The sequence below is a fragment of the Lissotriton vulgaris genome, chromosome 2_1, assembly GCF_964263255.1.
Source record: "Lissotriton vulgaris chromosome 2_1, aLisVul1.2, whole genome shotgun sequence".
Taxonomy (NCBI): domain Eukaryota; kingdom Metazoa; phylum Chordata; class Amphibia; order Caudata; family Salamandridae; genus Lissotriton; species Lissotriton vulgaris.
In genome coordinates, this window is record NC_141687.1 from 1,591,495,995 (window position 1) to 1,591,519,663 (window position 23,669).

Sequence of the window (23,669 nt, forward strand, 5' to 3'; positions counted from 1 at the left end):
TTCATTCCCACACTTCATCTGACTGGACCAGAACCTTCTCACATCATGTACTCTGTTTGGATTATTGGACATAGCTACATCCACTGGGCTCAAAGGTATGCAGCTAGCAGAAATTTTCATAACCTTGATTTATCAAATGTGGAAATCAAGTGGATTGGCCACAGAGGATTAAAATGTCACCAATTGATACCATTGGTGAAAACCTTTTTGCATCTGCCAGAACCTGACCTTATAATTGTGCACTGTGGTGGAAACGATCAAGGCACATTGACTGGGGTAGGTCTGGAAATGCTTTTAAAGGACACCTTTCATCAATTGATGATACTTTTTCCCCACACTGCCTTGGTATATTCCAATATATGCCAAAGACAGAAATGGAACTGGTCCAACCAATTTTGTCCACAATTTGAGAAAGCACGGAAACATGTGAATAAATCTGTTTCTGCTTACATGAGAGACTATGGAATGGGTTCAATATACAATAATAACTTGCGTTACAACATGCAAGACATCTACAGAGGAGATGGAGTGCACTTCTCAGATGAGGGGAATAGAATATTCCTCCTGAATTTAAGAATGTGTATTGGAACCTACTTGTAGGTACCTAAATCAACCACAGAACCCATATGGCTGAGATACCCATCACCCCCTCTCAACACAATCTACAATTTCATTTCCACTTTACGATGTTTGGCTAACCTTAACAGATCTCTAATACAAAGGTTCTCCTAGCCGAACTAACATCCTACAAAACATTTCATTTGAAATTGTACATCCTAACGTTAAGGGCCAACTGCAAGGTCATAACCGGTGTCAGATCCCTAAACCAGAAATACCACCCTCACTTGTGAGGGGGCCAACCGCACAGAGGCGTACCTCAAGTGCATCTACCAATTTCCCTTGGACTTGACGGGGGCCCCAATAAACTCGACGCCATTTAACGGTCGTCCAAGGACTCGTGTGAGGTGTCTAAGAGGTAACGTAAACCCCCTCCCGAGCCCCACACAACTTACACATCTGCCGTCGCAGATGTCCTGGCCCCGGGAAATTCCCCAGGAGGGCCCGTAGCCCCTCCTATCCAGGAAGGGGCCTTGACCACCTTTCCTTTCCTTCCGGCGGCCTATCCTTAGACGGGACCGCCTCCCCGTTGAGGGGCCAATGGCCACCTCCCCCGAGCGCTCCCATCCGTAATGGGTGACGCCCCCCCCATAGGGATCTTCCAATTACTGCTCACCGATCATGACCTTACCGCCACAGGCCGGATAGTTGACCGGCTATCCGGACCCCCCACAACACTCCTGCCTAAAGGTCATGTTATAAACTCTTTAACCGAGCTATGAGGTCTCCTATGAGTAACTCGTTCCCCACCCGGGACAAATGAACACCATCCCCCAAATACATACTGTCCCCTTTAATACAACCATGCGAAACAGAATGCAGTGTACGTGAACGAAACAATCTACTCACTTTGTTATTAATTTTTCTTACTGAATGATTCAGAGCAGAAACCGAAATAGCCCCCCGCCACACTTTTCGTGGGATCATATGGGACCATGCAATTGTGCACCCTGGAACTCTTCTTGCCAACCAACTTACTGTGGAAAGCATTGCCTCAAGAAGAAGTCGTCTACCAGTGGCCACTAAATCGTTGCCCCCAAGATGGACTATGATTATAGACGGCGGTGACCTTGTCCGCCCTAACAAACCCTCAAAAAATGATTGAAATTGGTCAATACAGAGCCCGCCCTTTCCGTAGAAGGACACCCTGTACCCGTATTCCCCAGCCACGTGAATCATGTCACCTGCTTTGAATACGTCCGCGGCACGCCTCACGTATGAGTGGCCCACGACCCACACCTCCTTTTTCACAGCCGGTGATGTCTGACCGCTGGTCCCCAGGTGTCGGGTCGACTGCACAGTCCGCCCCGCCTCGTAGGCTTGCGCAACTGAAAACCAAACAAAAACAAGAAGCGTGAGTACATCATTACAGCTTCACAACATGTGCAACCGCACATACCTTTTATAACAGTTCGAGGACCAACGCCCCACACGTTTTACTTCTTCTACACTCAGACCCCTGGCTGTAGCCTCTGTAGCAGCCCCTATCCGAAAGGAATGGGTCCCAAACTCGCCGGGGTTCAAGCCCGCGGCCGAAATCGACATCGCAAGCCCCCGCTGGAACTGAAACCTCGTCAGTGGGGTGGCGTCAGCGTGTCTCAACAAGGTCCCCCCCCATGATGCCACCCTTTGCGCTAAATATTCCTCTACGCAAACCACAGGGCACATCGAAGACCCGGGAATCCTCTGTATGACTATGCAGTCCCCAATCGCACCCTGATCGGTTTTGGACCTGACAAACGAGACAGTCATCGGCTCCCCCTTGACCTGAATGTGCTCTCAACACAGTCCCCCCATCGTATCCTGCTTGTTCTTCGCCACTAGTTCGCTTACCCGCATAGCCCCATGGAATGCCAGCGCAAAAGCAGCTCGGAATAACACTGTTTCATACTGGGATGAACACGTAGCAGGGAGTACGGATAATAACAGGGCCAACCTATCCAGACCTATCGGGTGCCTCTCATCTACTCTGCGACCCTCAAGGCGTTGCCACCCACGTAGCGCTTTTTGCACAATGAAAGACGCTGTCGGGTCCTGGATCCCGTGAGCCCTTTTGCTAAAGGAAATGGCGGCCCGATGCCTCTGGGCCGTAGCTACTGATTTGCCTGCCCGATGTAAAGACAGCAGAAATTTTACTACAAACTCTTCCTGGCCCCAAAGCTCCCTCCTAGCAGTCCCCAAAAAGGCCCAATAGGAACGGAACGCCCCTTCGTATGCCTTCCTCGTCCTGGGTGCTAAACTCTCTCCCACGAGGTTTTGTAGTTCGGGGCACCGAGAGACCAGAGAGCTTCGGGAAAGGGTGCCGCCACCGGGTCCGCTGTGGGCAGAAAACCCCAGAAGGCCTGCATACGGAAACGAGAAAGCGCATCAGCCGCTTGGTTCATTACCCCCGGCACATGTCTTGCCTTAAATAGCACATTCAATTGCATACACAACAACACAATTTCTTTGAGCAGTCTCAGAATCCATTTGCAGCGTGCTGCCTGACTATTGATACACTCAACCACGGTCATGTTATCAGACCAGAACACCACAGAGTGATCTCTGAACCCCTCAGGCCAAGTTTTCAGGGCCACCAGAATAGGGAAAAGTTCAAGAAAAGCAATGTTACTTGTCAGCCCGCACTCGTGCCACCATGTCGGCCATTTTTGAGCCGACCATCGAGTGCCGAATATGGCACCAAAACCAATACTTCCTGCCGAATCTGTCCACAGCCCCAGCTCCTCGGAGGACACCGCCGGTTTGTTCCAGACAATTCGACCATTGAAATCCGCCAGAAATGCCAACCAAATGCGCATGTCCTGGCGAACCTCTGCCGAGAGCCTCGTGCGATGATGACCCTCCTTCAGGCCGACCATGGCCTGAGCGATCGAGCGGGAAAAGGGGCGGGCCATCGGCATTATTCTCAGGGCAAAATTCAACTAGCCCACCATTTGTTGCAATTGATGCAGTTTTACCTTAGCCTCACTAATACACGTCTCAAGGGATGCCCTGAATTTTAACACTTTTTCTTTTGGTAAACGAAAACAACCTTCCTTCGAGTCGAGCTCAATCCCCAGAAACTCGAGGCAAGTCGAGGGACCCACAGTCTTACCTGGCGCCAATGGTACACCAAAATGATTCATTAAGACACAAAATTCATTCAAAGCCTGCCCACATTCTGGATCCCCGGCTGCCCCCAGAAACAGGAAGTCATCGAGATAATGCATAACATGTTGAAAACCCGTCTTCTTTGTGAAGACCCATTGCAAAAAACAACTGAACTTTTCAAAATAGGCACAAGATATAGAGCATCCCATTGGCATACATCTATCCATGTAATAGCGACCCTGAAACATGAAACCAAGGAGACGCTGATCGTCTGGGTGTACCGGGAGCAACCGGAACGCTGACTCAATATCTGATTTTGCCATCAGCGCCCCGGGCCCCAGGCGATTCAACATGGCGACGGCCCCATCGAAAGATGCGTACCGCACCGAACACATTTCCGGGTCTATCGCATCATTCACGGAAAGACCACGTGGGGCCGACAAGTTATGTATCAGCCGAAACTCACCCGGGTCCTTCTTGGGGACCACCCCTAAAGGGGAACAAACAAAATTTGCTACCGGTGGCACATCAAATGGACCGGCGACTCGACCTCGAGTGACCTCCTTGCCAATCTTTACCTGTACCACGGTCGTATGCTGCAAGACCGACAGTTGGTTCTTACATCTTGCTACACCCTGAAAATCCCCCACTGGGATGCGGAAACCATATGAAAACCCGTTTCGCAACACCCCAGCAGAAGCATGATCCGGGTATTCGTTGAGCCAAGGAATCATTGCCATGGTATCAATCGGGGTAGGTAAAGGCGCCCCTCAGACTATTTCAGACCTGTTTGGCGCTTCCCCTACCACCGTTATCACCCGTTTTGGCTCTGCACATGGACTCAGGATGGGATGGCTGCCCACACCCCCCACATTCATTTTTGAACTTGCATGACCCCTGGGGCCTCGTACATTTTCCTCTGTTAAAATTCCAACAAATCCCCCTTTTACCTGTGTTGCCACTCGGTTTTGAGTGATATTCGTTACCTGCACCCGATCGAAAGGGTGTCCCAGAGTATTGGCGGGAGGATTCACCCCCGCTACTTCCAACCAATGGTACTTTCAACATTCCTGTACTCTCCATTTTTTGCCATGAAACAGAGTCGTAACAATCCCAAGTCAGGATTGGGTTGTGTTCTTTCGCTTTTCTAAAAAGATTATCATAGCAGAACCACTGATTACCCCCATACGCTACGGAATACTCCATGATTCGTGACTGATAAATAGGCAACTCGGTCAGCAACTCGGGCCTACGCTCACCCATGATGGAGGTAAAAATGCCCCACGCTCTACCCCAAGTACCAATGTTTTCGTCAATCTTAAAGGCGGCCATTTTGGCGCGCCAAACACTCGGATGCATGAGCTCTTTTTGGCTCTTAACATGCTCCATCTCATAATGGTCGGTAAGCAAAGAAAAAATGTTTACATACTTATCCGCCCAAATCTTTTCCTTAATTTCCAGTGGAACATGCTGAGCCACCTTCTCCCTTCGTGAAGGTACAGCCCCCTCCCCCGCAATCGGCAATGGCCGCTTACCTGAACCAGAAGCTGCATTTGCCGCCGAACCTGGGCCTGTTGCATTTTCCGCCCCCGGAACCGGCGGGGTAACAGACGATGGTGCCTTTGCAGCCTCCCTAGATTCTCGCAGCTGTCTCATTAATACTCGGGCGTCGTCAGCCGTGGCGCCCTCGCTATCCTTTCCCAACCACGCTGCCAGTTGTGCCGCTAACTCGGGAGGCATATCTTCCCCGGTCACGGGAGTGACCACCACAGGAATCGGATTCCCATCCTTCGGCACCGGGGTTGGCTCTTCAAGTGGGATATCGGGAACCGGGGTTTCCCCCCCAAGTGCCCCCCTTCTGGACCTCTTGCCTCTTCCTCCGGGGACTACTCCCGGCAAAGGCCGTTTCGGTCCTCCCTCCCCGTCCTTAGCCGCCATCTGCTTCTTCAAGTCGGCTATCTCCTTCATGAGTATACGGAGCATCTGATCGGTACCGACCCGCTTTCCGACTTTCTTGGGCATTCTCAGACGGAGTATCTGTAAGACAAAAGAAAGATTTACAACGCTCAAAATTGGCTCTTCGTTCCGTCTCGAGCTCACGTGCAGCGGGGAGGTGCAGCTTCAGAGCACAGGAACAAGAGGAAGCTTTCTTGGCTTGTTGCTCCTTTTATACGTCTTCAGGGCGGGCGTCAACCCGCCCCGCCTGCCTCCGAGGGCGTGGCCGGTCGCGTCAGTGTCTAGGACAACCCACTCCAGGGCAGGAAAAGGCGCGCCCCGGCTACGCCGCTTCGGGCATACCAGCCGAGACTCGCCTCCCGCCCAAGATGGCTCCCCGGGGGGATCGTGGTACTCCACCATACGTTCGGGGGGACCGAATGGTCGCCCCTTTCCAAAAGCTCTTTTCAGAGCTACCCTACCTCTGATCATTCAAAGCGTTTATTTTTTTCTAACTTTTTTCACTATTTTTCACCAAAGTACGCTTTCGGGTACGCTTAACGGTGTGCGCACCAGGCGCTCCCCCCGTGGAAAATTAAAGATTTTTTTTTTTTTACGTTTATGAGCCTCCTAAGCCCCCCTCAGAAAACCTAGAGGGTCAAGAAGTCTCTACCGTGCCCCCTTCTACCCATACCGAACATTGTTTACCCTCCATCTTGTGTCTCGATTGTACCGAAACACAAAATGGAGGACTCCCGTAACGCTGCCGGTGCGCGTAAAGGAGCGCACACCGGTAAGCGCTCGATAAAAAAAGGTGGGAAAGCAATTTACAAAAAAACCACTGGAGACACTTTCATCAAATATAGAATAGGCCCTACTACATAGCAGTCCCTACCATTTGCCCAAATTTGGTGAAATTCCATTGAGACATTTAGGCTACAGGCCTGTCTAAATATCCTGAGGTAAATTACATGACAAAAACACACTTGTAATGTTAGAATTTACAACCAATTAAAAAGTATCTTTCATTTTCTACGATTATTTCCTGACGTTTGATTGGTTAAGTACAAGAATATATATAAAAGAAGAGAGGGAAACACAGCCATTTTGACTACTGCTTCCAGAAGTACATTTGAAAACAAATATCACTGACAACTTCAACTGATTTCTCTAAGGTAAGTTCTAATTATGGAAGTATATTGTACACTTTAAGTTAATTTCTGAAAAAATATTCTGTTAGTTATATGCTATCCCTCTTTAATAGTTAGAGATAGAGATAGACTTCTCTTTAATAGTTATGGATTGAGTTAGGCTTCTCTGGTATACAGTACCCTAACTCTACTAATATAGTTAATTTGTATGCAATTTTCAGAAAGAAAATGGAAGGAGAAAATCAGGCAAATGATACTTCTATCAAAGTAAAGGTGGAAAAACCAGAAGATCAAAAAAAAAGAAGTTGATTTCATGGATGACTCTTTGGATGAACAGTTTATAGAATGTTTGGAACAAATGGAATCATGTACTAATAATTATGAGGAAATTCCGGACAATATTATGTTAGAAATTTTATTAAATTATGAAAAAGAATCAGAGGAATAAATTTATATTTAATAATTTCAAATTGTTTGAGACAATATTCATTTTTATATGTAATTCATAAAGTATTACCAAAAATGTTTAAAATATAAAGTGAGACTTATAGTATACTGTTCAACTATTTTTCTGTTACATAGTAAGTTTACTCATAGTTACTACCTTTCTCACACTATATTATCTCCTATGTATATTTTACACCTCTTTTTCATAAGGGAGCAGGATAGACTACTCATGATCCCCTAGAAATTCTCAGGGAGTGCTTAAAAGATCTGTTTCTGCTTTCCAGACAGACTATGTTATAACTTCCATATACCACAAGAAATACAATAACAACATGCAAGATATCTACAGAGGAGATGGTGTACATTAAATTAAAGTCTCTGCATTGGTACCTACATGTAGGTACTTACAAAAAATAAAAAAAACAATTAATAAACATACAATTTTTTAAAGTGATTATTTTTCCAAAGTACCCTCCTTGGAGCGCTCCCCGGTGCGCTCCCCGGTGCGCGTACCAGGCGCTTCCCCCGCGAAAAACGCAAAAAAAAAAATTTTTGAAGGCCCCGCGGGACCCTTTAATGGCCCCCATATCAAACCTAGGTGGTCAGGGGGGGTCTACCCTACCCCCTTATGGTCAATTCCCCCCTTTGTTTTTGCCACCTCTTATGACTAGATTTTACCGATAGACAAGATGGCGGCCGCTCCGGACTGTTTAGAATGTTTACAGACAACTGAGAGCCAATCAGCTTTCTGCGCGCAAGTCGCGTGTCGTGCCCGGTGCGCTCCCCGGTGCGCGTACCGGAGAGCGGCTACAGATATAAATATTTTTTTGAACGTTAATTTCTCAAAATCCACTGAAGCACATATCTTGAGACATAGCAAAGGCACATCGGGCTACCAGTCCCTACAATTTTGCCAAGTTTGGTGGAAATCCATTCAGCCGTTCGGGCTAAAAGTGAAATCGACCGCCCTATGGAAATTAACATGGGGAAAACGCGTTTTGGGACCCCCCTTTTATCTCGCCCCCCGCTTGACGTATCCCCCCCAAACTTTCAGGGAAGGACCGGAACGCTGCGAGGCCATTTTCAGGAAATTTTCAGGCTGATTCGTCAACCGGCGCCAAAGAAATTCCAAATAGAATTTTGAGATTTAACATTGAAAAAAATCCTAACTATAACTACCTACTGGCGACCGCCAGTAGGTAATATATATATATATATATATATATATATATATATATATATATATATATATATATATATATATATTACCTACTGGCTATCGCCAGTAGGTATATATAGTTAGGATTTTTTCTCTATGGGACTTCTGAAAATTCTATGTCTAATAACTTTGGCGTTTGTGGACGGAATCGGCTGAAACTTTCAGGAAAATGGCACATTTTGATTCTGAGCAGCCCCTGAAAATTTGGTGGAGTTTCATCAAGGGGGGGCTGAGAAAAAAGGGGGGTCCCAAAACGCGTTTTTCCCATGTTAATTTCCATAGGGCGGTTGGACTCACTTTTAGCTCGAACGGCTGAATGGATTTGCACGAAACTTGGCAAAATTGTAGGGACTGTTAGCCCGATGTGCCTTTGCTAGGTCTCAATATATGTGCTCCAGTAGTTTTTGAGAAATTAACGTTCAAACCAAGATATATATCTGTAACAGCGCTCTGGGCAGCGATCCGGTCCGCTTACTTTTCGCTTATCGGAACTTTGCGCGCAGAAAGCTGATTGGCTCTCCGGTGTCTGTCAACATTCTAAACAGTCCGGAGCGGCCGCCATCTTGTCTCTCGGTAGGATCGAGAGAGAAGAAGAGGTGAAAAACGAAGGGGGAATTTAATGAAAGGGGGCAAGGTATCCCCCTCTTGACCCCCTAGGAATGTTGTTGGGGTTATTAAAGGGTCCCGTGGGGAAAATAAAAAAAAAATGATTTTTCACGGTAGAAGCGCGGCCGCGAACTGGTAGCGAAACGGGAATTCGCCATTTTGTGCTTCGTTAATTAAATTACTAGTTATAAGTGGGTGCGGGAGACGTATCCTAATCCCCTATGTTTCCTGAGGGTGGCTGAGGAGGCTGATATATGTTGATACATCTCTTCCAGCGGCTGTGCGTGAGCTTTTTTTTTTTTGCTGCGTGACAGTCCGGAGCGGCCGCCATCTTGTCTCTCGGTAGGATCGAGAGAGAAGAAAAGGTGAAAAACTAAGGGGGAATTTAATGAAAGGGGGCAAGGTATCCCCCTCTTGACCCCCTAGGAATGTTGTTGGGGTTATTAAAGGGTCCCGTGGGGAAAAAAAAAAAATGATTTTTCACGGTAGAAGCGCTTCACGGGCCGCGAACTGGGCCGCAAACTGGTAGCGAAACGGGAATTCGCCATTTTGTGCTTCGTTAATTAAAGTACTAGGTATAAGGGGGTGCGGGAGACGTATCCTAATCCCCTATGTTTCCTGAGGGTGGCTGAGGAGGCTGATATATGTTGATACATCTCTTCCAGCGGCTGCGCCATCTTGCCTTTTTTCGAATGCCACAATTTTGTCGTGCACGGCAGCCATTTTAGATGCCAGGCTGGTCCCAGGCTATCACCTAACCCTGCGGATGTAGTTTATGGCCCCAGCTGTAGAGAATTCAGACATGCCAATCCTCCTGATTCAGGCGTGTGACTACTGATTTCAGTGCTAGTCTCCCGCCTCCCGATTTCTGCAAGCAAAAACCCGGGGGCATATTACGAACAACTAGCGATAATTTTTGTCTCTAACTTGTTTAGAGACAAAAATTATCGCCGCACATCGGCGATTTTTATCGCAGATAAACCTTGCTATTATCGCAGAAAAGTCAGCGATATTCATGTATTATCGACCTAATGCTCTTAGCCATGTTATCCACCTCCCATTGGATAACATGGCTAAGAACTGCTCAGGGCAGGTGTTAGATTTTGGAGATATTCGCGCTTAGCGCGAATATCTCCAAAAGTTGGTAATAGAAGGTAGCGATGTTAGGGACTGTTTCCAGTCGCTAACATCTTGGCACGCCTTTTTGTATGTCATTAGTGATAAGTATCACTGACATGCAAAGCGGGGCCCAAGATGGTCGCTATCTCCTTTTAGCTGTCACTAACTGGTGTTAGCGACAGCTTGGTAATAGGGAAATAATTTTATCTCCGCTTTCATGGCTTTTAAAGCCAAAAAAGCGGAGATAAACCCCCTTGATAATATGCCCCACGATTCCTTGGGGGTTTCAGCTGACAGGGCTTGGTATTGTGTTACATGGTAATTTTTCCATGAAACGTCAGAGGGTCGATGCAGGGGTTCTAGAAGAGGTGATAAACCATTTAAGCCTCATGAACAAGCGCATGGTCTTTTAAAGATTTGTGAAGTACTCGGGGCGGCGGTGTGTGTGTGCCCTCTTTCAGGAGCGGGCGGGGGGGCACTGCCAGCAACTTGCCAGGTCAGGTAGTGTTCAACACGTGCATCACCCTTTCTCTGCCTGCTATTGCGCTCCATGCTTCGGAAAGGTAAGAAAAAGAACGTGCATTTGAGTTTGAAATGTCCGATCCTGCAGCAGCACACTTCCAAAGCCCACACATGACAATAACCCGATTCAAGGCCCCATTCACCCGTTTTTAAAAAAAATAGATAACACTCCAAGAAAGTAAGGTTATAAAACTTTATTAACTACTAACTTTAACGAACGGAACAAAAACTAAAAACATTTAAACATTTCTCAACACAAAAAGCAACAATGGTTAGAAGCTGTCTTTTGTGCGAATAGTCCCAAGGCAGCACAACGTGCAGAGTTCTGGACGGCACCCAGGTGATGTCGCCTGGGTGCCGCACTGGTTTAGGGATCCTACAATGCTGCTCCGAAAATTGGCGTGGGGCGTCCCGGGTGGGGCGGGGGGAGGCCTCGTCAGTAGCGGTCTGTTGTGCGAATAGTCCCAAGGCAGCACAACGTGCAGAGTTCTGGACGGCACCCAGGTGATGTCGCCTGGGTGCCGCACTGGTTTAGGGATCCTACAATGCAGCACAGAAAAACAGCGTGGGGCGTCCCGGGTGGTGCGGGGGGAGGCCTCGTCAGTAGCGGTCTGTGTCCAGTGTCACATGGCTGACACAACATGTACAACAGGCACCCAGGTGATGTCCAGTAAACTGCCGCACTGGTTTTGGTATCCTACAATGCTGCTCCGAAAATTGGTGTGCGACGGCCCGGGGGGGGGGGCGTGGGGGAGCTGGCGTGAACGGGCCTCCCCAGGTGGCGGACATCTAGCTGAGTTGCGCTCGCTCTTGCGGCCACAGCGTCTCGCTCACCATGTTGTTGAGTTGCTCCCACTCTTGCAGTGCAGCGATAGGCAGCTGCCACATGGCTCTTAAAATGGCGGACAGCTCCTCGGTTTTAGGCCTGGTCCACTGAAATGGCCCTGGGACACTTTGGAACTCGGACGCTTGCCTGCTAGGGCTTGGGCTCCATTCACGAAAAGCGTCCCCTCAGCCGTGAAGATTGTATAAAAGTCTCGGGGGGCCCCCGACTCCCGCAGGCTTCCGGTGGGGAGCGGCTGCCATGATTGCTCGCGGAATGACCACGACGGAGCCACGAGATGGTGGTGCTCTCATGCTGACGCCAGCTTCAGTCTGAATGATCCAGAAACAAGGTGGGGCTTTCATCGTTTGGGAAAAAAAAATGTTCTAAACCAATGAAAAGTGTTATTTTTAGGTCATATGACCAAGCCTTCCATCTTTAGGAAACCAAAAGTAAAATGAACCAATGAAAAGTTTTATAAACAAGTCACATGACCTGTTATGCGGCATAGGGCTACAAAAAGCGTAGAAAATCCGTTGGCACGTGAGGCGGCGTCAGTAGCGGACCGATGTGCGAATAGGCCGAAGGCAGCACAATGGGCCGAGATCCGGATGGTACCGAGGTGGTGTCCAGCAAATTGCCGCACTGGTGTGGCCATCCTACAATGCTGCGCCGAAAGACGGCGTGTCCAGCTGAGTTGCGGTCACTGTTGCGGTACAGTGACTCGAACGCGCCGAGATTCGGATGGCACCGAGGTGGTGTCCAGCTAATTGCCGCACTGGTGTGGCCATCCTACAATGCTGCGCCGAAAGACGGCGTGTCCAGCTGAATTGCGGTCACTGTTGCGGTACAGTGACTCGAACGCGCCGAGATCCGGATGGCACCGAGGTGGTGTCCAGCAAATTGCCGCACTGGTGTGGCCATCCTACAATGCTGCGCCAAAAGACGGCGTGTCCAGCTGAATTGCGGTCACTGTTGCGGTACAGTGACTCGAACGCGCCGAGATCCGGATGGCACCGAGGTGGTGTCCAGCAAATTGCCTCACTGGTGTGGCATCCTACAATGCTGCGCCGAAAGACGGCGTGTCCAGCTGAGTTGCGGTCACTGTTGCGGTACAGTGAGTCGAACGCGCCGAGATCTGGATGGCCCCGATGTTGTGTCCAGCAAGTTGCCGCACTGGTGTGGCCATCCTACAATGCTGCGCCGAAAGTCGGCGTGGGGTGCCCCGTTGGCTTATGAGGTGATGTCAGTAGTGGACCGATGTGTGAATAGGTCGGAACCAGCACAAGGCACCAAGATCCGAATGGCAAGTCCTGGCTTTTGAGTGCCTCAGTTGAGATTTCTGAGCAGTGCTTGTAAGACTGTCTGAAGCTTATTTGCACCTGCTGCAGCTTCACTAGGTCCGGCGGAACTTTTTGCCTTTTCCTTTCTGCTTCTTTTCCTACAATGCGTTTCATCTGAAGACACGACCAGGTCCCTGAATGTGTGCAGGGGGACGCTATTGATTGAATGAACGCGCCGAGATCTGGATGGCACCGAGGTGGTGTCCAGCAAATTGCCGCACTGGTGTGGCCATCCTACAATGCTGCGCCGAAAGTCGGCGTGGGGTGCCCCGTTGGTTTATGAGGTGATGTCAGTAGTGGACCGATGTGTGAATAGGTCGGAACCAGCACAAGGCGCCCTGCACTGTTGAGCCTTTTTCAATGCCTGTTTTTTGTTGTTTCCCCTCCATCAAAAACAAAACAAAAATACAAGGCGCCAAGATCCGAATGGCAAGTCCTGGATGTTGAGTGCCTCAGTTGAGAGTTCTGAGCAGTGCTTGTAAGACTGTCTGAAGCTTATTTGCACCTGCTGCAGCTTCACTAGGTCCGGCGGAACTTTTTTCCTTTTCCTTTCTGCTTCTTTTCCTACAATGCATTTCATCTGAAGACACGACCAGGTCCCTGAATGTGTGCAGGGGGACGCTATTGATTGAATGAAAATGGCGGCTTGACACAAAGCTGACTCAAGCGTTACTGTTGGTGCTATACAGACAAAAATTGGTTTTCAGTTTGTACATTCTTCAGGTTTTTTTTTTCCATCCAAGTCTGATTGAGAGTTTGTAGAAAAATGGCTTCAGATTTTCCACATACTACTCTTCAACATTCTTCCTAAATGTAACAATGTGAAACTCACTAGGAGAACGGCTGTTTCTGTTTCCTTTCAAAATGCTGCCACCAATATTTTCTGAATGGAAGACACCATCTTGTAGCATAAAGGGCCGAAAGGGGTTCTGGTCTGGCCGATGGTTGGTGGAGACATTTTGACTATATCTTGGACCTGCCCGGCCTCGCCCAAAATGGCGCCGGTATAAATGGGACTCGTAACTCTTTGCCCGCAAATGTATATCTAGAAAATGTTATTGTAAGTGGCCCTGTTGTATTTTAATTACAAAATGTACGTCCACCGATTCCGCAACTGTTAGACACCTTTGTTCTTGTCACCTAATGGCCCGCTCGTTACGTTCTTCTACAGTGTAAATGTCTCCTCATCATATACGATTTCAGTTTGCTCCGTGGCCGGCCCACGTGGTTATAGGCCCGTATTTGTATACTGACATTTTCACAATAAAGGTTTTTAAAACAAAACACGGTAGTAGTATTTTCATTTGTAAAGTTTTTACTTTTAGTGACTGTTTTCGAATCAGTAAAAGGCAAGTGAAATAAAGCAGTCCAATTACATGACGGATAAAAGGTATAATATGTAGGAACGCAGTAAAGATAAATGGTCAAGGGGAGTTGTGTTTTTCATGTCTGCAACATAAAGTGATCGATAAGAATCTGATAATCAGGCGTATCGGCGACTAAGACAGCAGGCCGAATCTCTTTTACTCAACGGCTCCGTCATGGAAGGAAGAAACGCCCTTTTTCTCGAAAAAGGAATATATTTTACTTGCAAGACAGTTGTAAATTTTCCGGGAAAGTACATTAGCCTGGAATATTATAACATATGTTTGAAAAAAAAATATTGTTCGAAAATAATAAAAAGCGTAATTTTTAGGTCATATGACCAAGCTTTTCATCATTAAATTAACAAAAGTAAAATGAACCAATGAAAAGTTTTATTAACAAGTCACATGACCTGTTATGCTTACGTTACGCGCTGCGCGCCGCGCCTCGGATCACTTCCGGGTGCGCTAACGCGGCGTGTCATAAAACGCATTACGCGACAACGTAGGTCAAGAATATAGTCTAAATGTCTCCACCAACCAGCGTTCAGAACACAACCCCTTTCAGCAGTCCAAAAAGTTCTGTTAAATGACAACAGAGGGGACAGGCAACAAGAACCATCAGTCAAAGAGGGGAGGGCAAGTTCTTCTCTTCCGGGTCATGTTGGGGCGCTACCGGAACTGATCGAATTGGTAGTCTACAGTGTTTCTGGATGTTTCAGACTAAAGCTGGCGTCAGCATGAGACCACTACCATCTCGTAGCTCCGTCGTGGCCATTCCACGAGCAATCATGGCAGCCGCTCCCCACCAGAAGCCTGCGGGAGTCGGAGGCCCCCAAGACTTTTGTAGAATCTTCACGGCTGAGGGGACGCTTTTCGAGAATGGGACCCAAGCCCTAGCAGACAAGCGTCCGAGTTCCAAGGTGTCCCAGGGCCATTTTAGTGGACCAGGCCCAAAACCGAAGAGCCGGCCGCCATTTTGAGAGTCCTGTGGCAGCCGCCTATCGCTGCACCGCAAGAGCGGGCGCATCTCAACTACATGGTGAGCGAGACGCTGTAGTCGCAAGAGCGGGCGGTAAACAGCTGAATGGCGGAAGAGGCACAGTGTAGCAAAAGCGGGCGGAATGGCAACTAAAACGATAAAGGGGCGCCCCACTACAGCTTGTCTTCAGGTCAAACGGATTGTGGGACAAGGTCCAGAATTGAAGAGTCATCAAAAGGCAAAAAGTTCCGCCGGACCCCGGGAGCCGGCCGCCTATGTCGGGGGCGATCTCAGGCTACACCAGTGCTATAAGACTTGGGGAGGGTGTCGGAGCCAAGCGTCTTCTCCGAGTCCATGGCCATCACACCGCCCCTCAGGGGCCTCCGTCAAGCTGTTTAGGAAGGTAACATATCACATTGTTTTCTAATGCAGTCAGGTCCACAAACGACACTCACTTACTTTGAGAATAGTGAAGCTGCAGTAGGTGGAAATAAGCTTCAGACAGTGTTACAAGCACTGCTCAGAACTCTTAACTATGGCACCCAACATCCAGAACTTATGCTATTTGAGATTGGTAGTGACATCGAAGCATCTCAGGGACCAAAACCATTAACGTACTTTCACGTATGAAAATCTTACTTGGGGAGGGGGCAGGAGCGAAGCGCCCCCTCCCACTGCCCCCTCCCAGTCAGCGCCACCACACCGTATGTTGAAAATCTGAAGCCATCGTTCTACAAAGTCAACCAAACTTGGATTGAAAAATCTAGAAAAATGTACAAACTGAAAACCAGTTTTGGTCTGCATAGCATCAGTAACAACGCTTGAGTCAGCTTTGTGTCAAGCCGCCATTTTGATTCAACAAAGCACAGGCATTGAAAAAGGCTGAAATTCAGAACTCTAAACTATGGCACCCAACATCCAGGAGCTTGCCATCCGGATCTTGGAGCCTTGTGCTGTTTTCGATCTATTCACACATCGGTCCACTACTGACATCATCTTATAAACCAACGTTATGTAAATAGTTTTTTAATAAAATGTTTTACCCTGTTTCTTTGCTGGTGTGTTGTCTATATTTTTAATATTTGCATAGGGTTTGTCGTTATTTTGTGCGGGATGGGTGATGGAGCCGAGCTGTCTTGCAGCCCTCATGGTGTCGAGCTCAGTTCATCTCACTATTTTCGTATTTCTCATGAAGGGTTGTTCCTAATATTTCTATTTTAGCGAGGTCAAAAAGAGATCCAATTAGTGGCCTACTGATTTTGCTCGATTACTTTTATTTTTTTACACGATTTTTCACTATCTGCAAAGACTAAACAGAGTATGCGACTTTGTGCTTGTTTGTAAATAGAGAATGATCCAAAGAGAACCAATTCTAAAACAGTAAATGCTTGGACAACAATCAATCAAATGGAGAGACAAGGAGGCACAACGGATTACAACGGGGGTAAAGGCCTGCGTTAACTACCCTTCAGTATCTGCAAAGAGAGAGTACTACTAAGGCAAAAGAGGGGAGGGGGGGGGTGCAGCGTTCAAAGCACATCAGCGTGCATAAATACGAAAATGTTTTTATCTATCACGTACTTGACATTTTAAAGCTTTTCATATTTGCTATTAAAAAACCAATGAAATTCACAGAAAAAACCATAGGTTATAGTGGATATATAGTTAGGAATTTGCATTTACAAAACCTTGAAAATTCAATGAAAAAACCATAGGTTATAGGCCATATATAGTTAGGAATTCGCATTTACAAAACCTTATTTTACTCGCATAAAACCATTGAAATTCCATATATAGTTAGAAGCGCTAACTATATATCGCGCACCCGCAATCCACTGCTGATGATGTCACATATTACATCATTCATGACATGGTCAGTGACATCACTGATGACATCACTGATGACATCTCAAATGACATCACTGATGACAACTCAAATGACATCACTGATGACATCTCAAATGACATCACTGATGACATCACTGATGACAACTCAAATGACATCACTGATGACATCTCATTTGTCATCACTGATCACATCACTCATGTGATAATACAATGAACCTCTTCAGACTCTAATATAACCTTACATACACTCAGTATAAACAGACACTCACAGACTGTCACTCATCCATGGAGTTACTCACACACCTAGTCAGTCATGCAAAGAATCAATCACACCTCCATTTCCTCAACTATAAAATTATACACATCTTACTTATTCAAACATATAATAACACATATTTATTCTCTTATATAATCCCTGATACAAGCTCACAGTGATCGATACAGCCACTCACACATTCACTGGCTCTTATGTTCAGTTATTTATATATCTCAACTCTCACATGTATTGTGTTTTACATACGTACTTACTTGCACATGTAGCAATGAGAAATCCATTCACTCACCAACACACCCATGCACAGTCAACTGCCCATATAGCTGTTTCCACATGCACTCTTGAACTCATACTCCTAGTGAATCAACTGCTTACACATCTATGCACAGAGTCACGCACCTCCCAGCCACCCACACACACACTCAGCCTCCCATTCAAATACTTGGGCAACCAATCAATAACCCATATGGCCACTCTTATAGCTACTGATCAACACATGCAGCAGCTTACACAACAACAAACATACTGATGCACAAATTAAGACAGTTTAGTCACTAACCCATGCACTCAGTGAGACACATTTAATCACTCACTCATACAGTCAGTCATGCACCTACTAAATTCTTCATCCAGACACTTATACATCCACTCATTCTTCAATATGTGAAACATATTTAAACTTTACAGACACATACAATCACTGGATGTTGTGATCAGTGATGTCATCAGTGATGTCATTTGAGATGTCATCAGTGATGTCATCAGTGATGTCACTGACCATGTCATGAATGATGTAATATGTGACATCATCAGCAGTGGATTGCGGGTGCGCGATATATAGTTAGCGCTTCTAACTATATATGGAATTTCAATGGTTTTATGCGAGTAAAATAAGGTTTTGTAAATGCGAATTCCTAACTATATATGGCCTATAACCTATGGTTTTTTCATTTAATTTTCAAGGTTTTGTAAATGCAAATTCCTAACTATATATCCACTATAACCTATGTTTTTTTCTGTGAATATATATATATATATATATTCACTGAAAAAAACCATAGGTTTCACACCAGTTATAGTTAGGAATTAGCATTTAAAAAACCTATCAAATTCACTGAAAAAACCATAGGTTTCACACCAGTTATAGTTAGGAATTAGCATTTAAAAAACCTATCAAATTCACTGAAAAAACCATAGGTTTCACACCAGTTATAGTTAGCTGGAAATTTTACTGATATAAAACCATTGAAATTCCCACGTTATAGTTAGTCGGACTCACTATAACTTGCGCGTGCAATGCACTGCTGATGACATCACATATTACATCACTCATGACATGGTCAGTGACATCACTCATGACATCACTGATGACACCATCCAGTGAATATGTGTCTTTCTGAAAAATAAATATTAGTGAGTAATGTTTAAATATTTAAATATATATATTAGTGTTTCACTTTGTGTATAAGTGGCTACATGTGTTGGTAAGTAGCTACATGCAATAAATCTCAAATGACATCACTAATGACATCGTCCAGTGAATGTGTATCTTTCTGAAAAATAAATATATTTTATATATGTATATGTTAAGGTCGATGGAAGAATAAATGTTTAAATAAGTGTCTAAATGGATGTTTTTTAAAAAAAAATTGATTGGTTAACTGGCTTATTAAGTGTATCTTAGTGAATACATATATTAGCGAGTAATGTTTAAATATTTAAATATATGTATCAGTGTTTTACTTTGTGTACAAGTGGCTGCATGGGTTGGTGAGTAGCTACATGTGTGTGTATATGGGTTATTAGATGTTTTTTTAGTATCAGTATGAGTGTCTGTATGGTTTGGTGGGGTGTTACTTACCACATAGATGCATGAATGCAAAACTCATTATTTATATGTGTTTTGAAGACAGCATATGTGCAGGACTGTATGGGTGGATGAGTGTGTATATGTGTGTTTTAGTGAGTGAATGCCTCTCTCACTAGTGTCTTTATGAGTAACTACATATGTTTTAATCTTGTATATATGAGCATTGATGTATATAAGTAAGTATATGTGAGAGTGAGAGATTGAAAGAGTTCCTGTTTAAATACGTATGTGTTTCTGTAAGTCATTGTTTAAGAGAGTAAGTATGTGTAAGTTTCCTTAGAAGTAATGTGCTAATGTGTGTATAGTTGTATATGCAAATAAATGGATGTTTATTAGTTTATTTGCATGTGTGAGTATATGTATGAGTAAGTTTTTGATGACTGTCGGTGTGTAACAGAATGAATAGGGGTATCATTACATATAATGAATGAGTATATGTATGAGTGAATACATAAAACTGTTGGTGAATGTGTGAATTTGTATATAGATGGTGAAATTACTGAATTGGTTGTTGTAACTGGTATGGGTATATGCAATTTTTTGAAAATGTTAGTTTCTATTTTTCAATATGTGTTTCAAAGGTTACTTTACAGTGAGAGGAGGTCTGTCACTGTGTCACAAGGATGGTGTCATCAGTGATGTCATGAGTGATGTCACTGACCATGTCATGAGTGATGTAATATGTGATGTCATCAGCAGTGCATTGCACGCGCAAGTTATAGTGAGTCCGACTAACTATAACGTGGGAATTTCAATGGTTTTATATCAGTAAAATTTCCAGCTAACTATAACTGGTGTGAAACCTATGGTTTTTTCAGTGAATTTGATAGGTTTTTTAAATGCTAATTCCTAACTATAACTAGTGTGAAACCTATGGTTTTTTCAGTGAATTTCATAGGTTTTTTAAATGCTAATTCCTAACTATAACTGGTGTGAAACCTATGGTTTTTTCAGTGAATTTCATAGGTTTTTTTATGCTAATTTTTAACTTTTTGTAGGGCTTCATACCTATGTACTTTTTATTGAATTTCTAAGCTTATTTTTTCGCAAATGTCTTTAGCTGAGAAAGGTATGTTTTTCTAAAAATGAACCCTATAATGTATATTAAGATACTATTTTTATTTTAAAAGAGTATTTTACTTTTTTTAAAAAAATTTGACTTTGGAGCGCTCCCGGTGCGCGCACCAGTGAACGCCCTGATGCGCGTACCGTCAGCGCTCCAACAAAAAAAAGAAAAAAAAATTAATGAAGGAGTGACCATAAGGAATGGGGACAGAGAGAGTGGTGTTAAGAGAAAGAGAGCTAAAGGGAGGAACACAGAGGGACTGTGTAATAGATAGTAAGACAGATAAAAAGTGTAAGAGGAAGTAACTGAGAAAAGAAAAATGAATAAGGGAGCAAAAGAAGAGAAGAAATAGGAAGAAGACTAAAGCAGAGGTTCTGGGAAAATGTAAATGGATGATGAAAGTAAAAGGAAGGACAGTTAAGTATGGGAATGACAGGTAGTGACGGAAAGAGAGGAAAGGAATACCCATGTTTAAAGTGATGCATCAGCTGCACAAGGCAATCATAAAAAAGGGCCAAATGCAAATACCAATCAATTGCACCCAAAAATCGATTTTTGAATAACATGTAAGAATCACTGCGCAGAACCTATGTACAACCACTCAATATCAGCAAACAAAGTCAGGACCTTATTTATAAAGGCCTTGCGCCACCAGTGCGTCACTTATTACCCATGTTTAAAGTGATGCATCAGCTGCACAAGGCAATCATAAAAAAGGGCCAAATGCAAATACCAATCAATTGCACCCCAAAATCGATTTTTGAATAACATGAAAGAAACACTGCGCAGAACCTATGTACAACCACTCAATATCAGCAAACAAACTCAGGGCCTTATTTATGAAGGCCTTGCGCCACCAGTGCGTCACTTATTACCCATGTTTAAAGTGATGCATCAGCTGCACAAGGCAATCATAAAAAAGGGCCAAATGCAAATACCAATCAATTGCACCCAAAAATCGATTTTTGAATAACATGAAAGAAACACTGCGCAGAACCTATGTACAACCACTCAATATCAGCAAACAAAGTCAGGGCCTAATTTATAAAGGCCTTGCGCCACCAGTGCGTCACTTATTACCCATGTATAAAATGATGCACCAGTAGCACAAGGCAATCATAAAAAAGGGCCAAATGCAAATACCAATCAATTGCACCCAAAAATCGATTTTTGAATAACATGAAATAAACACTGCGCAGAACCTATCTACAACCACTCAATATCAGCAAACAAAGTCAGGGCCTTATTTATAAAGGCCTTGCGCCACCAGTGCGTCACTTATTACCCATGTTTAAAGTGATGCATCAGCTGCACAAGGCAATCATAAAAAAGGGCCAAATGCAAATTCCAATCAATTGCACCCAAAAATCGATTTTTGAATAACATGTAAGAATCACTGCGCAGAACCTATGTACAACCACTCAATATCAGCAAACAAAGTCAGGGCCTTATTTCTAAAGGCCTTGCGCCACCAGTGCGTCACTTATTACCCATATATAAAATGATGCACCAGTAGCACAAGGCAATCATAAAAAAGGGCCAAATGCAAATACCAATCAATTGTACCCAAAAATCGATTTTTGAATAACATGAAAGAAACACTGCGCAGAACCTATCTACAACCACTCAATATCAGCAAACAAAGTCAGGGCCTTATTTATAAAGGCCTTGCGCCACCAGTGCGTCACTTATTACCCATGTTTAAAGTGATGCATCAGCTGCACAAGGCAATAATAAAAAAGGGCCAAATGCAAATTCCAATCAATTGCACCCAAAAATCGATTTTTGAATAACATGTAAGAATCACTGCGCAGAACCTATGTACAACCACTCAATATCAGCAAACAAAGTCAGGGCCTTATTTATAAAGGCCTTGCGCCACCAGTGCGTCACTTATTACCCATGTATAAAATGATGCACCAGTTGCACAAGGCAATCATAAAAAAGGGCCAAATGCAAATACCAATCAATTGCACCCAAAAATCGATTTTTGAATAACATGAAAGAAACACTGCACAGAACCTATCTACAACCACTCAATATCAGCAAACAAAGTCAGTGCCTTATTTATAAAGGCCTTGCGCCACCAGTGCGTCACTTATTACCCATGTTTAAAGTGATGCATCAGCTGCACAAGGCAATCATAAAAAGGGCCAAATGCAAATTCCAATCAATTGCACCCAAAAATCGATTTTTGAATAACTTGTAAGAATCACTGCGCAGAACCTATGTACAACCACTCAATATCAGCAAACAAAGTCAGGGCCTTATTTATAAAGGCCTTGCGCCACCAGTGCGTCACTTATTACCCATGTATAAAATGATGCACCAGTTGCACAAGGCAATCATAAAAAAGGGCCAAATGCAAATACCAATCAATTGCACCCAAAAATCGATTTTTGAATAACATGAAAGAAACACTGCGCAGAACCTATGTACAACCACTCAATATCAGCAAACAAAGTCAGGGCCTTATTTATGAAGGTCTTGCGCCACCAGTGCGTCACTTATTACCCATGTTTAAAGTGATGCATCAGCTGCACAAGGCAATCATAAAAAAGGGCCAAATGCAAATACCAATCAATTGCACCCAAAAATCGATTTTTGAATAACATGTAAGAAACACTGCGCAGAACCTATGTACAACCACTCAATATCAGCAAACAAAGTCAGGGCCTTATTTATAAAAGCCTTGCGCCACCAGTGAGTCACTTATTACTCATGTTTAAAGTGATGCATCAGCTGCACAAGGCAATCATAAAAAAGGGCCAAATGCAAATACCAATCAATTGCACCCAAAAATCGATTTTTGAATAACATTTAAAAATTACTGCGCACAACCTATGTACAAGCACAGAATATCACTTTTGAAACATCACTGTTTCCCCCAAAACAAATCCTTTATCTTTCAAATGTTGATATCAAGCATTATCAAAAATCCAAAATCAAATCAACAGCAAACAAAGTCAGAGCCTTATTTATGAAGGCCTTGCGCCACCAGTGCATCACTTATTACCCATGTTTAAAGTGATGCATCAGCTGCACAAGGCAATCATAAAAAAGGGCCAAATGCAAATACCAATCAATTACACCCAAAAATTGATTTTTCAATAACATATAAGAAACACAACACAGAACTTATATACTAGCATACCATTTGACTTCTAAAACATAACTATCTGCTTATAAATATTCTCCATAGAGCAAACAAGTCTCTATGTAAATTAAATAAATCATTACTTACCTTTACAAAAGCTTTGGAAGATTGAAAACAGTGTCAGACACACACACCAATTTCTCTATAGCAGAGCAAAAAGTGTGCACTCAATACACTGAAACCACAGACTGGCATAGAAAATCTCTAACTTTGTACACATATGCCTTAATTCAAC